Here is a 15,601-nt window from a genome sequence, read left to right as displayed (position 1 = left end):
ATCATATGTGGCGAGTGAAATTTGTCTAGAGTTTCAAAGAACCAGGGAATAAGAATTTAACACATAAATGTCACAAAAATAAATCAACTATTATACGTGAAGTGTGTGTAAACCCTAAACCAATTTTTAGGCATGTCTGTCGTTATGTTTCTTTGTATACAGTTTTACTAAAAGAGAAATGTGGCAAAAGATTAAAAAAACAAAAAAACAACTGAGCAATCAAAGACTGTTCATTGCTCAGTTCTTGGGTTCGCTCTGAGAAAAGAGCGGTGACCGCCAGTCACTGCTCTGAGCTCTGCCCCTCCAACGCTCACAGATTGTGGAGAGGGTGGTAGTTGCTAGTGCAAATTTATGGGCAGATCCTGACATTGTCAGGATCCCCACAGAGTTTGGGCTGGCTCTGTGGGTCACAGGAGTACAGAACTAAGTGCACTCCTGTGATCCATAGGAGAAGTATGGCTGAAAAAGCTTTGACCAAAATTCTCCTATAAAGCAAATAGTTTTTTGTGAATCTTTTTCAGGGTTTCTTACATAGCGATCCGGCCAATAACAGCACTTCCTTTTGCAGACTGGCAATGCTAAGCCTATGCCTCAAAATTAGCAGCAATTGCGATGCCCTGCCACACAAGCTCCTTAAAGTGGAGCTCCACCCTAAAGTGGAACTCCCGCTGATCGGAACCCTCCCCCTCTCCGGTGTCACATTTGACACCTTTCAGGGGGAGGGGGGTGCAGATATTTATCTAAAGACAGGTATTTGCACCCACTTCCGGCCACACAGTCTCGGGCAGACTGCGGGCATTACGTCACCTCCCGTCCCCCGTCCCCCCCCCGTTGTGTGCTGGGAACACTCGGCTCCCAGTACACAGCGGGAGCCAATCAGCAGGCGCAACTCGCGCATGCGCTGTAGGGAACAGGGCAGTGAAGCCGGAGCGCTTCACTTCCTGGTTCCCTCACCGAGGATGGCGGGGGGAGCAGCAGAGTGACAAGCGATCGCTCGTCCTCTGCTGCGGACGGCGTTGGACTTCAGGACAGGTAAGTGTCCTAATATTAAAAGTCAGCAGCTGCATTATTTGTAGCTGCTGGCTTTTAATATTTTTTTTCAGTGGACATCCTCTTTAAGTTGGTTCTCAGCCACTTTCCCAGACAGATTCCCAGCACTCCATGCTGCCTTTAGAGTCATTTGTGAGTAATAAGCAGGGTAGGTAATTTCAGCAATCTGGTGTTTTTTCTGTTTTCCTTCCTGCACCCCTTGTTCCATACTGTTATCACATATTGGACAATATTATTGGTCATACTTGTATATATATTTTTTTTTTCTAGATATATACGCATCTGCTCCTGAGGAAGTGGGGTGAATCCACAAAACGTGTCAAGCCTATTTATAACTGATTTTACAACCATGCGTTTTTATATCTTGTTGAACACATACTGTATATGTAATTTTGTTTACTATGTACTTATTGTTTGTTCACATTCATGACATACACACCACCAGTATGTCATGACCCCATTTGGAATCTATGAACATATGTACGTTTGGTTGTCCCAATACCACTTTTTTAGGACGGAGTACAAGTACCGAAACTTTTTTTCCCCATGTACTCGCCGATACCAAATACCGATACTTTTTTTAAATGCCATGTGGCAGTTTGACTGATGGGCACTGATAGGTGGCACTGACAGATGGGGACAGATAGATGGCAGGATCTGGGTCTAGCACATAAGTGGCCACAGACTCGTTCTTCCACAATGATTAGTGTTGTGGAAAGGAAACAAGGGGCTACATCAGGGCTCATAATTTCAAGTCCTGAGCTACTAGCTCAGAGGCTATGGTAATAACCCCCAGCATTGATGTCAGTGGATGCATTAAAAAAAAAAACAGCACTGGTGCCAGACGCAATAATGACCCCCAACACAGGTATCAGAGGACACATAAATAACCCCTGGCATTGATGTCAGTGGACATCATATTATCCCCCAACACTGGTATCAGACGACACATTAATAACTCAGAGCATTGAATTCAGTGGACACATAAGGACTAGTATAAAATAAAAAATTATAATAATAATGCCATAAAAATATCCCCTATTTTGTGGACGCTATAACTTTTGCACAAACCAATCAACATACACTTATTGCAATTTTTTTTTACCAAAAATATGTAGAATACATATTGGCCTAAACTGATGACGAAATTTGAGGGGGGGAGGGGAGTTGGTTTATTTATTATAGCAAAAAAAAAAAAATATTTTTCAAAATTGTCGCTCTTTTTTTGTTTACAGTGCAAAAAATAAAAACCGCAGAGGTGATCAAATACCACCAAAAGACAGCTCTATTTGTGGGAAAGAAGGGACAGTTTTGTGTGGGTACAGTGTTGCATGACCGTGCAATTTTAAGTTAAAGCGAAGCAGTGCCGCATCGCAAAAAATGGCCTGGTCGGGAAGTTTTCTCAGCCACTTAGTACTTCAAGACTGCGAGGTCAGCAATTGGTTTCTGTATTAAGTTACCTAAGCTCAATCCCAAAACCACTTCCAAGTAAACCTTTACTTGCTAACAGCAACATATTAAGATTTTTTTTTTTTTTTTAAGGATGTGTAATTTTTGTATAGTTTTATTTTAAATGATCCCCTCCTTCTCCAAACTTCATTGGCAGTATGGAAATCCCCAGACAAGCAACAATAACAAAACTGGGCCTTGCTCTACTACAAGTCCTCCCCACCCTATTACCCAAAAAGCGGTACAGAAGAAAGGCAAGGGCGTGTAGGGTCAGAGATCTGAAATTGCAATTCCGCATTTCTAAATGCATCGGTGGTTCAGTAGATCCTGGGCAGCACAGAAATAATTTGTGCACTTTAGCTTAGGTAGCATTTGAACAGACTTTTACTTGAAGTCACTAACCCAGAACAGAGGTGCTGACCTTACTGCAATATATACCGGTACTTGATCTAGGTCAAAGAGTTAAAAAGTATTAACAGACCACATTAAGTGATTCCAAAGTAAAATACTGAGATTCACCTGGGAAAAGGCGGGGTTTAGGATACCTCAACAAGCTCTATAGTGCCATAGAAGGAAGGGGGGCCTAAGATTGTCCCATCTCCTCAAATATTACCAGGCAGCCAGACTAGCTCAGTTGTCTATAGTATATTCAAGATTCGAAAAACCAGACTGGGTACATATAGAAAAACAGGCTGTCCCTCTATTCACGCTCGACTTATTACTCTGGAGCCCCCCCAAAAGACAGACCCCAAATTTTGGCACCAACCCTGTCCCATTCTTTCACTCAATGGGATAAACTACGTTCGTCAATTGCTTGAGTATCCTCATACAGACCCTTAACACACGTCTTTAACAACCCAAAAAACTTTCCTCCCGGGAAGAATGTAGTAGCATTCAAATGGTGGCTGGAGAAGTGATTTTACCGCAGCAGGCCCCTTCACCCTAACCCACTGCATTAAAAAGCTAGATCTACCCGTTTCGGAACGATTCAGATTTGGTCAAATATCACACTTTCTGCATACTCTCTGGAAGGAAAAAACCCTTGAACCAAAGTTTACCAACTTTGAGTTGTGGTGTGGTCAAGCCATGGACCAAAAAGGGGGATCTCGGTGATCTACTCGTCACTTGTCTCTCTGGCCTCCAGGGAAGCATTTATGACAGCCTGGGAGTCGGACTTCCAATTCCAATGGGACCTGAAGAAATGGAAAACGGCCAGCTTCAGATTATTTAAGGGTATAAACACTGCAGTGATGGAGGCCAGCCTGGAAGTAATTTCCCGATGGTACTATACCCCTTCCAAACTGGCCTCGATCTACCCTGGAGCAGATCCTCTATGTTTTAGAGGTTGTGGCCCACATATGGTGGGAATGCCCTAGAATACGCCCTTTCTGGAAGAACATTTTTAACCTCATTGATAGGAGGGTTGGGAGTCGGATACCCCAGGACCCCGCCAATCGCACTCTTAAATGAACAGATCCCAGGGCTTTCCAAACCTTCCAGGAGGTGAATTCATTTTATATTGTTAGGTGCAAAGCCAACGGTGGCTAGGGCCTGGAAACAACCGAAAGTCTAATTTCCTGCAGCTAAAAAGAAAATCTCCTGGATAATGTCGCAAGAAAATCTGTCCAGCTTATTGCTAAACACGACTACCAACTTCGATCTGGTCTGGGAACCATGGGCTTGACAGGTGGGCGTTCTTCTGGGATCCCATCCCAGGCCTGTATAGTGTGTTTTCTGAGTTTGTGGTGATGCTCTCCCTCTATTCTTTATTTTTCCTTTTGGGTCGATCTGAGCCTCTGCTTCTTTCTTTCCACTTTCTCTTATTTTTCTCTACTCAAGTGTTCTATGCTTTAGAGGTCTAGTGTGCAAGATCTCAGGTAGAGATGGAGGATTCCACAATTTTTTTGTGCTCTGAAATTTAAGTTCTGGTATGAGTCTCTGCCCGGCTGTCGGGGTTAGGAAGAATGGGAGGGTCTGGGATCCCCCTCCAGCACAGTTCGATCCCACTCAGGGTGTTGGGGGGACGGAACACGCCTCTAGTATTACTTAAAAGATATGGTAGAAAAGGTGGACTAGGAATGTAAAGAATTGATTTTTTTTTTCAAATAACAATTTTTTATTTTCGAAAAAAGGTCAATACAAAATGTAGCAGCATTTCAAGTGTAAGATAATAGAGGTAGTACAAAAATTCCAGCTGAATGTGCTTACACAGCGGCCACATTCTTGGTTATACATTCAGTAACGTATAAAACAACTAGGTAACAAAGAGGAGAGGAGAAGAAGTGAGAGGGTAGAGTAGAAGAAGAAGATGAGGAAGATAGAGAAAATAAAAAAAAAAGGGGGGAGGAAAGAGAGAAAAAAGAAAGAGAAGGGGGGAGACTGGGGGAAGGGGAGGGGGGGGAGCAGGCAGGAGTGTCGGGTGAGGTAGTGTACCTTGGTGGTCTGTTGTCAGCTCACGGCGGGTCCTCCACCGAATGCCACCTCTCCCAGACCAAGTCATGGTCCTCCAGCCTATCCCGAATCCTAGCTGTCATTTTTTCCATAAGCTCTACATCCTTGACCCTAGCATAAAGGGCTTCCTGGGGTGGGGGCGTTGGTTTCTTCCAATAAAGTGCTATCAGGCACCTCGCAGCTGTGGTTATGTGTCTCAGGAGTTTCTTATAGGGTTTAGCTATGCAGGGTTGGGATAGGCCCAGTAGGAACAGCTTCGGGGAGAGGGGTATGGGTGCCTCCACGAGGTGGGTCAGGAGCTCTTGCACCCGAGTCCAAAACTGGACTATCAAGGGACAGGTCCAGTAAATGTGGAACAATGTGCCCCTGGCCTGGTTGCACCGCCAGCATCGGTCAGAGGTGGAAGGATAAATCCTGTGGAGGACGTCTGGGGTCAGGTACCAAAAGAACAGCACTTTATATGTATTTTCCTTATAGAGGGTGCAAATTGAGCTCTTGGCCGCCTGCCTCCAGACCGCCCTCCACTCATCCTCTTCGAGCTCCCCTCCCAGCTCCTTCTCCCAACGAAGCATGTAGGTGTGTTTGCCTTTAGTTTGTAAGGGGTATTCATTTAGAATTTGATAGATATCTGATATGAGGCCCCTGCGGGCTGTGCCCTCGAGTATGATGCGCTCAAATGGGGTCGGTTTTGAGAAAAGGAGCCGGGGGGCCAACGTGTGGGCGTAGTGGCGGATCTGTAGGTAGCTGAAAAAGGCTTGTCGTGGAATGTCATGTTTGGCTTGGAGATCAGTGAAGGAGTGCAGGGTGCGGGATCTGGGGTCTACTAGGTGACCAAAGTGAAACAAATTTCGCGATGCCCAGGGCCATGACATCTGGTGGGTGAGACTCGTCGGTAGTTTAGGGTTATAGAGGAAGGAGGTCAGCAGGGAGCTATCAGACGTGAGTCGACAGTCTTGGGCTAGCCTCCTCCAGGTACTTTGCAGCTGCCGCATGGAACCCAGCAAACGTCCGGGTTCCACCGTCGCGTTTGCGTTCCATAAAAGATTATTGGGGTGTATTGGGGCCAGCCAAATCTTTTCCACCTCCGTCCACCTGTTGTAGGACTTCTGGGGAAACCATGATGCCACCGCTCGAAGTTGCGAGGCCTGGTAATATTTGACCAGGTCAGGGAAGGCCAGTCCTCCCTCGGTGCGCGCGGCCGTCATGACCGAACGTGGGATCCTGTGGCGCTTGTAGTTCCACACATACCGGAGGAGGTCCGCTTGTAGGGCGCGCAGGTGAGCGTACGGGACCGGGATTGGTAGGGTCTGGAAAAGGTACAGCAGTTTTGGCAGGATCACCATCTTTATGGCTGCTATCCGGCCCAAAAGGGATATCTGGTGAGACTTCCATTTATGGATCAACGCCCTTATTGAGCTGTATAGGGGGGGGGAAATTGGCCTGGTACAAGGATGCGAAGTTCGGGGTGAGCTGGACCCCCAGGTATTTCAGGGAGGTTCGCTCCCAGTGGTACGGGAAAACGGACTGTAAGTGCAAGGCCTCGGGTCCGGGCATATTAATTGGCATGGCCATAGACTTGGACGTGTTGGTTTTATAACCCGAAAGGGCCCCGTAGCGTTCCAGTTCCCTTTGTAAGTTGGGTAAGGAGATGCGGGGACGTGTCAAGGTCAGAATGATGTCATCGGCAAAGAGGGAAATTTTAAATTCCCTTCCCCTTACTGGGATACCCCGAATATCCGGGTTGCCGCGAATCGTTGCTGCTAGAGGTTCTATGCAAAGGGCGAAGAGGAGGGGGGACAGAGGGCACCCCTGGCGAGTGCCATTAGTAACGGGGAAGGTGGATGAAGTGGCAAAGGGAGTTTTCACCTGTGAGATCGGATTAGTATAGATGTGTCGGACCGCCTGGAGGAAAGGTCCACCAAAACCCATATGTCTTAACGTGGCGAGCATGAAGGGCCAGCCAAGGCGGTCAAATGCCTTTTCTGCGTCTAGGCTCAGGAGCAAGGACTCCGAGCCCTCCCTGCCCGCCACGTCAATTAGGTCAATCACCTTTCTCGTGTTGTCTCCCGCTTGGCGGAGGGGGACAAAGCCCACCTGTTCTTTATGGACCAGGGAGGGTAAGACTACGTTTAAGCGGAGGGAGAGGACCTTCGTAAAGATCTTAAGATCTGAGTTCAGCAGGGCTATTGGCCTGTAGCTGGCGCATAATGCGGGGTCCTTGTCTGGTTTAGGGATAAGGGTGATAAATGATCGCTGCATGTCTTGTGGGATGGGGGTACGTTGTAGAAAGGCGTTGAAGAGCTTCGTCATATGGGGAAGGAGTGTGGGGAGGAAGGTCTTGTAATATTCGTATGGGAACCCGTCTGGGCCTGGGGATTTGCGAGCGGGTAGGGCCTTAATGGCCAAGGTCAGTTCCTCTCCTGTAATGGGAGCGTTTAGGGAGGCCAGGTCCTCCGGCTTTAGCCGAGGGATGCCCGCCTGTGTCAGGTATCGTGTCATCCTAACAGGTCGGGGGAGGGGGGGTTATGGGGGATTTCTGGCTTGTTGTACAAGTCCGCGTAAAATGCTGCGAATGCATCCGCAATACTTTGGGGGTGTGATACAATATTACCCGATCTGTCCTGGACCTGGTGCGGGGTGGAGGCGAGTGCGCAGTCTGTTAGTTTCCTTGCCAATAAAGCTTGCGCCTTGTTGCCCTTGTCATAATATACCTGTCGTAGGCGAACTAGGGCTTTCTCGACTCGACCCAGCGCCAGGTCCCGGAGTGTTGACCGTACCAGGGCAATACGTTTAAGGAGCATTAGGGAGGGTGAGGTCAGTAGGCGATTTTCTAGGGTTCGGAGCTGCGTTTCCGCCTGCTCTCTAGCCGACTCAGCGTTCCGTTTTAGGGCCGAAGAGATGGCCATGCAACGTCCTCTGATTACCGCTTTATGCGCGGCCCACAGAGTGGCAGTGGAAATGTCCTGGGTGTCATTTTCGCTAAAGTAGAGTTGAAGGGCAGAGTCTATTTCCATTTTAGAGGGGGTGTGCTTCAGAAGGAAATCATTTAGACGCCAGTTATAGGGCCTACGGGTGGGGGCGTTCAGGTCAAGGGTCAGGGTAATGGGGGCATGGTCGGACCAGGAGATGGGCAGAATCCGTGCTGTCTCAGTAACACGTAACGTGGTGTTGTTTAGTAGGAAATAATCTATGCGCGAGTGCGTATGGTGGGGGGATGAGTAAAATGTAAACTGGCGGTCCCCTGGGTGAAGCGCCCTCCATGCATCAAACAAAGCATGCCTCCTCGTTAGCTGGCGGAAGAGCCTAGAGTCCCGCAAGGCCCTTGCCTGCGAGGCCCGAGGATTCACCACCAGGCGATCCCAGGTAGCTGAATGAGGTAGATTAAAGTCCCCTCCCACTACCAATAGGTCGTGGGGGGATCTGGCCAGGCGGGCAAAAACCCGACCTAGGAATCTATGCTGATGTGCATTGGGGGCGTACAGCGTGCATAGGGTTATGTCCCGTGAGTGCCGCGTTCCCCGCAGGATAATGAAGTGGCCTAGGGGGTCTATGTAGGAGTCTGTGCAGGTGAAGGGGGTGCCCCTTTTTACCAAAATTGCTACCCCTGCCCGTTTCCATGAGCTAAAGGCCTGATATATTAAGGGGAAATATCTGGACGCGAACGCAAAGGAGTCGCCCTTAGAGAAGTGCGACTCCTGTACCATTACTATCTCCGCCCCTGACTGCCTAAATTCCCTAAGTGCCAGATGACGTTTCCTGTTGGAGTTAAGCCCGTGGACGTTCAGGGATAGTAACTTAGCCATACTGTGGGTGGAGTGAGCGTGGTTCATACTTAGCTGGAGTCAGGTGCGTTGCATTCGGTTCTGGGAGGGCGAGTGGAGGAGCCGCCGGGCCGACAGCCACCTGGACGCGCCGTCGGGTCCTGCCTGCGGGGGGGGGAGAGAGAGGTGTCTGAAAAGAAAGAGAAAGGTGAGAGCAAAAGACCAAAAAAAGCACACATCAACATTCAACAACGGGGGCCCGAGTGGCCTAGGGGCCCTCAGGTCCCAACAGTTCCTTAAGGACCTCCCGACCAAAATGTCCAAAAATGTGGGTCGGGGGGGCAAGGGGGTGGCGTGGAGAGGTTCCACTAGGGGGATTGGGAAGGAAGGAACTCTCAGGCTTTCAGCCATGGGGGGGGTCTGTACTCAGAAGGGCAGCCTCTACGGTGTCTCGTCCAAGACAGGCCCGATGTGTAGCGTTAAGGTAGGGCTGGGGCAACCGGGGGGTAATATAACTGAATAACAACAAAAAAAAAAATAAGTCAAGAGGGCTTCATGTAGATTTCTGGGCGGCTCTTGTGGCCAGGGCGGCCGTCTCAGGTGGGGCTGTGCCTGGGGGATTTTCGGGCAGGGTCACGTCCCCTGGGGCGTCTGGGCGGGGGGACTCTCTGCCAGACCACTGGTGGAGGGGGTGGCGTGGCCACAAGGTCCCAATCCGGCAACTGGGGGACGGGGATGTCCAGGGTTCTGCAGAAGGCGTCTAGGTCCTCCGGGTAACGCAAGGTGGCAGAGGTCCCCTGGTGGGTGGCGGACAGGCTAAAGGGGAAGCCCCATCGGTAGACAATGTCTCTGTCCTGTAAGGTACGGAGCAGGGGTTGTAGTAGCCGTCGTTTCTGCAGGGTGATCCAGGAGAGGTCCGGGTAGAGCTGTAGTGGGTTGTTGTGAAAGATTAGGTTGCGAATGGGGCACGCTTTACGCATTATAGCTTCCTTCATCGGGTAGGAGTTTACACGGCATATAACATCGCGCGGTTTGGAGGCAGGACCCTTTGGCTTAAGGGCTCGGTGGGCTCTATCCATCTCAATGGGCTTGTCAGCTGGTGCGCCCAGTATGTCGTTGAATAAATTCTGGAGGGTCAGCTGGAGGTCCTCCGCCCCGTCGACTTTGGGGAGACCGCGTATGCGGATATTGTTGCGGCGCCCCCTATTGTCCAGGTCTTCAATGTGCCGCTGCATATCCCTGAGCATAAGGTGATGGTCTGACGCGTAAAGAATTGATTTTTAATAATCTGTAAGTATAATACAATTCAAGGATGCCAAGTACATCTAAGAAAATATATAAAACACTTTATAAAAAAAAACACACAAATGTCAAAATATAAGACCAGGCGAGGAAACCACAGGTATACACCAAGATTGTTGTTAACTCCGTCGCCAAAAAGTCTTGACATGTATGAAAGTTGCTCAAAAGTTGCTCAACAAGTTTCGCGGATCATAGCCGCTTCTTCAGGAGCTTTAGAACTACAACATGGAAGGAATAACAAATAAAGAAAGGAAGGAATAACAAATAAAGAAAGAAATATTAAGACATATGCTAATGACAGATCCCAAAGAAATATGGGCTGCATGGTCAAGTCGCCAGAAGAAAGGCATTACTACGCAAATGCCACAAAGTATCCCACTTAAAATATTCCAAACCGCACAGAGACAAGCCTCAAACCTTCTGGCACAAAGTCATTTGGAGTGATGAGACCAAAATTGAGCTTTTTGGCCAAGACCATAAAGGCTACATTTGGAGAGGAGTCAACAAGGCCTATGACGAAAGGTATGGAGGTGCATTGCTGATGTTTTGGGGACGTGTGAGCTACAAACGCACAGGAAATTTGGACAAATTTAATGGCAAGATGAATGCAGTATGTTATCAAAAAATACTGGAGAAACCTTTGCATTCATCAGCCAGGAAGCTGCGCATGGGGAGTATTTGGACATTCCAACATGACAATGATCCAAAACACAAGGCCAAGTTGACCTGTCATTGGCTACAGCAGAATAAAGTGAAGGTTCTGGAGTGGCCATCTCAGTCTCCTGACCTCAATATCATTGAGACAGTCTGGGGAGATCTCAAAATGTGCAGTTCATGCAAGATAGCCCAAGAATTTACAGGAACTGGAGGCTTTTTGCCAAGAGGAATGAGCAGCTTTAACATCTGAGAGGATAAAGAGCCTCATCCACAAATACCACAAGAGACTTCAAGCTGTCATTGATGTTAAAGGGGGAAATACATGGTATTAAGTAGGGTTGTCCCAATACCACTTTTTTAAGACGAGTACCGATACTTTTTTTCCAAGTACTCGCCGATACCGATACTTTGTTTTTATCTCATGTGACAGCGGCACATGTGTCAGTATGTTTTTTTTTTTTATCTTTAACAATTTGTTTTTAATACTTTTTTTACATTTTTTTTTATTTATAATGCTTTCTTTTTTTAAGGGGGGGGGGGCGTGTCAGTGTGTTTTTTCTTTAATTTTTTTATTTTCTACAATAATGTTTTTTATTCTTTTGTTTTTTTATCCTTTATTTTTTTATTTATTTTTTCAGCCCTGTTGGGGGGGGGGGGGCTTTGGTGAGATATCAGGGGTCTTAACAGACCTCTGACATCTTCCCTTTGAGACAGGGAAAGGGACTAGGGTCACATGTTCCCCTGTCCCTTTCTCAGCAGCATCAGCTGTGCTGAAAATGAATGGAGTGAAGACAGCGTCTTCTCTTCATTCATAAACTGAAACATTTGTAAACACAGGTTACAATGTTTCAGTTATGTGAATGGACACGGACTCTGTCCATTCGGAGCAGTAAGGAGCCGGATTTACCAGCTCCTACCCCGCTCTCCATCCTGAAATTTCCAGGGGGTGGAGGAGGAGCACGAAAGGGGAGAGAAACACGGTGGCATACACAGGATACACGGCAGCGTACACGGCGGCTTTCAGCTGCTTTAAAATCAGCGGTGATCGGTGCTTGTAACTTCCCCACACACTGATCACCGCCGACAGTACAAGTATCGGGTGAAGCATCGGGAGCATTTGCCCGAGTACAAGTACTCGGGCAAATGCTTGGTATCGGTCCCGATACCGATACTAGGATCGGTATCGGGACAACCCTAGTATTAAGAACTAGGGTATGTAAACTTTTGATCAGGGTCATTTGGGTAGTTTCTGTTGCCATTATAATTTAAAAAGAGTAAACACAGTTGATTGATAATATATGGTTTCAGCCAAATGCCAACAATGAGTGAAAGAAAACTGTTATTATTGATATTCTTGGAAAAATGGCCAAGAAATCTAATACTGCCAGGGTATGTAAACTTATGAGCACAACTGTATATAGACAGTTCATGCAGGTAAGGAGCCTGAAGCACAGAGCCCATCACAAGGTTCTGCTTGTGGTGAAAGACTAATAGTATGGGCCATGTGAAGTCACACTCCGGTTAAATACAGTACCTGCTGAGAGGAGAAGGTAGACTGTCTACATATGTTGTGTGGAACGTCTAGAAACTGTATTTCTGCTGAAAACTCAACGGAACCATTTATTTTCTTCTAAGATGTGTAATCCTCTCAACCTGTGACTTTGTTCTCCCAAACTTCAGTTTGCAGTAAAACATATCAAAACCTTTCACGCAGTGCCCATGTGTGTCCCTCATGTTGTTCCCTCCTCGTCCTCCACGTTACATTGACATTGTGCTACAGCAGAAAGGCACAAGGCAACAGCCCAGAGATTTTCCACCAACTCAAGCCCAGTTTATGTAGAACTTCCCTTTCCCGTATAATGATAACCGCATAAAGAACGAATAAAGAAAAAAAAAATCTCACTCTCTCAGCCACTGCTATAAATCTCTTCAATTTGGATGCCAGAATCAGACATTTGGAGCGAATTACTGCAAATACCCAGATGTTCAACGAAGACAATCCAAATGGAATTTACCGAAACCAGAAATCACAGACCACCTGCAATAGCTTCAAAAGTCGATTTGGCTTTTTTTTGCGCAGTCGATGAAATGCGATCTGATGCAACCGGTTATGACCAGAGCCTGGCTCCACAATGACGACTTGTAGGAATTATTTCACCGTCGTTCAGTTTCTGGAAATGTTATTAAACCAAATGATGGGAGTCATTCTGCCAGTCTGTCTGGATTGTCATCACCGCAAAGCTCCAAGTTGAACGTTAAGGGGGTTTCCCACTTTACTTACCGCCTTATCCAATCCACTCTTTACAATTCAAGAGGGACAGGCTGAGACCTGGCAGGGGAGGTTTACTGTTGAAAAATGCAGTTATGCATTTGGGTGGTAAAAATGTATCGGCAAGATACTCACTAGTTACACTTGGAGAATTAGTGATGGAAAAGGATTTGAGGATCCTAGTGGACCGCCAATGTAGTAACAGCAAGCAACAGAAATAATATCCTAGAACTAGAAAGCAAAAGGGCCACTAAATAAGAAGGGGGCTGGAGGACCTCAGATATGAAGAAAAATAAAAGTGTCACCAAACACAAAACTAAAAAAAAAAGAAGGATCAATATCCTGCAGCTCTCTATCTCCACCTTCAGCTAGGGAATTTTGCAGAAGAGTGTTGGCAACACTGCACATGCTCAGTTTTCAGTGAGTTTCTATGCTGAGTATTTCCTCCCGATCACATCTGAGTAGCCCATGTGACTATAGAGTCACACATGTGGGCAAAAAACACAGTGGTAAATGACGGCCCACTCCCTCCCTCCTCAATGCCCACTAATCAGCTAAACACAATGGGGCTGGATATTACATGTAGATTAATGGTTGCTTCACCTCCCTCTTTCTTACCTCTTATTCTAAGACACAGGCTGGAGAAACGCGACACAGCCTATGTCTGGCAGAAATTCACACACAGAATGAATTTCAAATACATATTTGTATGCCAATTTAAAAATGTTTGATACTATTTATTTTTACTGTGTATTCCAAAGGCCGATTTTTTATTTTTGTTGAATATGTGACCAGAAGCAGAGGACTAGAAGCTCCTCCTGCTTATGGTTCTCTGCAGACAGGCTGGGAAAGAGCTGGGGCATGTGATAGCTGTATATTAATTAGGAAAAAGGTGCAGTAGTACCTTGGATTGAACTTGATAGACTTGTGTCTTTTTTCAACTTAACTATGGATTACGACCATAATTTGCTCCAGAAGCATGCTTGTAATCAATGGAAACTCAGATAATTTGCTCCAGTGTCACTGCTAGCGTATGCATGTGGCCATAGGTGGGGGGGGGCGCTGAAGACACTCGGAAACACTCAGACGCTCGGAGACCGCTCGCAGACACTCGGGAACAGAGTGTTTCCGAGCGTCACCGGCAGCCCGCACCTCTGGCCACATGCGGTACTGCACACGCCAGAGGCTTGAATCCTGCTCATCTTGCGTGACAATGCTTTCAAATCGAGTCACGATTCAAAACGGCTCGGATTGCAAAACACTTGTAAACCGCATTACTCGCACTCCGAGATTTTACTGTACTTCGATTTTTATTTTATTCCAAAAATAATTACAATGCCATCATCCACATAAATGGTATGGTGTGAATTACTGCGCTGCTAAATGTGTATGCATCAAGTTGCTGAACACGGCTACTGAAAAGTGAGAAGCAAAAACAAAATGTGGACAAAGAAGTGCAGCGCTCTGATACAATCGAATGTGACAATAAAGTCAGAAATTGCATAAACAATGTGAAAATATAAATATTGCACATGAAAATGGAGACCAATACATCAAACAATAAATATATATAGTCCAAAATGTGCCACGTGATAAGTGAATGCCACAAAGTTCAAAATGGAAAATCAATAAAAAAATAAATGATGACTTCCAGTGATGGAATGAGTGAAATTGGAATTGAATTTCCAAGTGTAGAAAGATATCCCACCACCAGTGTAGATGCAGACTTACCAGAAGGTATGGACTCTGTGAAAATGTAATTTCCAGAGTCAATCATGCTTGATAAGTGCTTGGAACCTTGGTGTAGAATTTCTTCAAGGAGGGGGTTTTGCAAATGGCTATGAACCAAAAAAAGAGATTTTTAATACAGCTTACCTGTAAAATCTTTTTCTTGGAGTACATCACGGGACACAGAGCGGCATTCATTACTATATGGGTTATATGGAGTACCTTCAGGTGTAGACACTGGCAATCTCAAACAGGAAATGCCCCTCCCTATATAACCCCCTCCCATAGGAGGAGTACCTCAGTTTTGTAGCAAGCAGTATGCCTCCCAAAATGGTCCTCAAAAAAGAGGGGTGGGAGCTCTGTGTCCCGTGATGTACTCCAAGAAAAAGATTTTACAGGTAAGCTGTATTAAAAATCTCTTTTTCTTTATCGTACATCACGGGACACAGAGCGGCATTCATTAATATATGGGATGTCCCAAAGCAATGCTTACAATGAGGGGAGGGAGAACATCTCCAAGACAAAAGGATTTAATTTAGAGATATACTCAAATCATAATAAATCCAACTTAGTTGAGAAAAATAATTTTAAATTTTAAATTTAACTCAAAAAAGAGGAGCCCCCGGAATCCGAGGGTCTCAAACTGCAGCCTGCAGCACTGCCTGCCCGAAGGCAGTATCAGTATTCCTTCTTACGTCCAACTTGTAGAATTTTGTAAACGTGTGGACAGAAGACCAGGTTGCCGCCTTGCAAACTTGAGCCATAGAGATCTGGTGGTGTGCTGCCCAGGAGGCGCCCATGGCTCTAGTAGAATGAGCCTTTAATGATACTGGAGGAGGCAACCCTTTCAAGCCGTAGGCCTGAGTGATTAATTGCTTAATCCACCTAGAAATGGTGGACTTTGCAGCTGCCTGCCCCTTCTTGGGCCCATCCG

This window comes from Rana temporaria, chromosome 2, assembly GCF_905171775.1.
Source record: "Rana temporaria chromosome 2, aRanTem1.1, whole genome shotgun sequence".
In the NCBI taxonomy this organism is placed as follows: Eukaryota; Metazoa; Chordata; class Amphibia; order Anura; family Ranidae; genus Rana; species Rana temporaria.
This window is presented reverse-complemented; position numbering follows the sequence as displayed.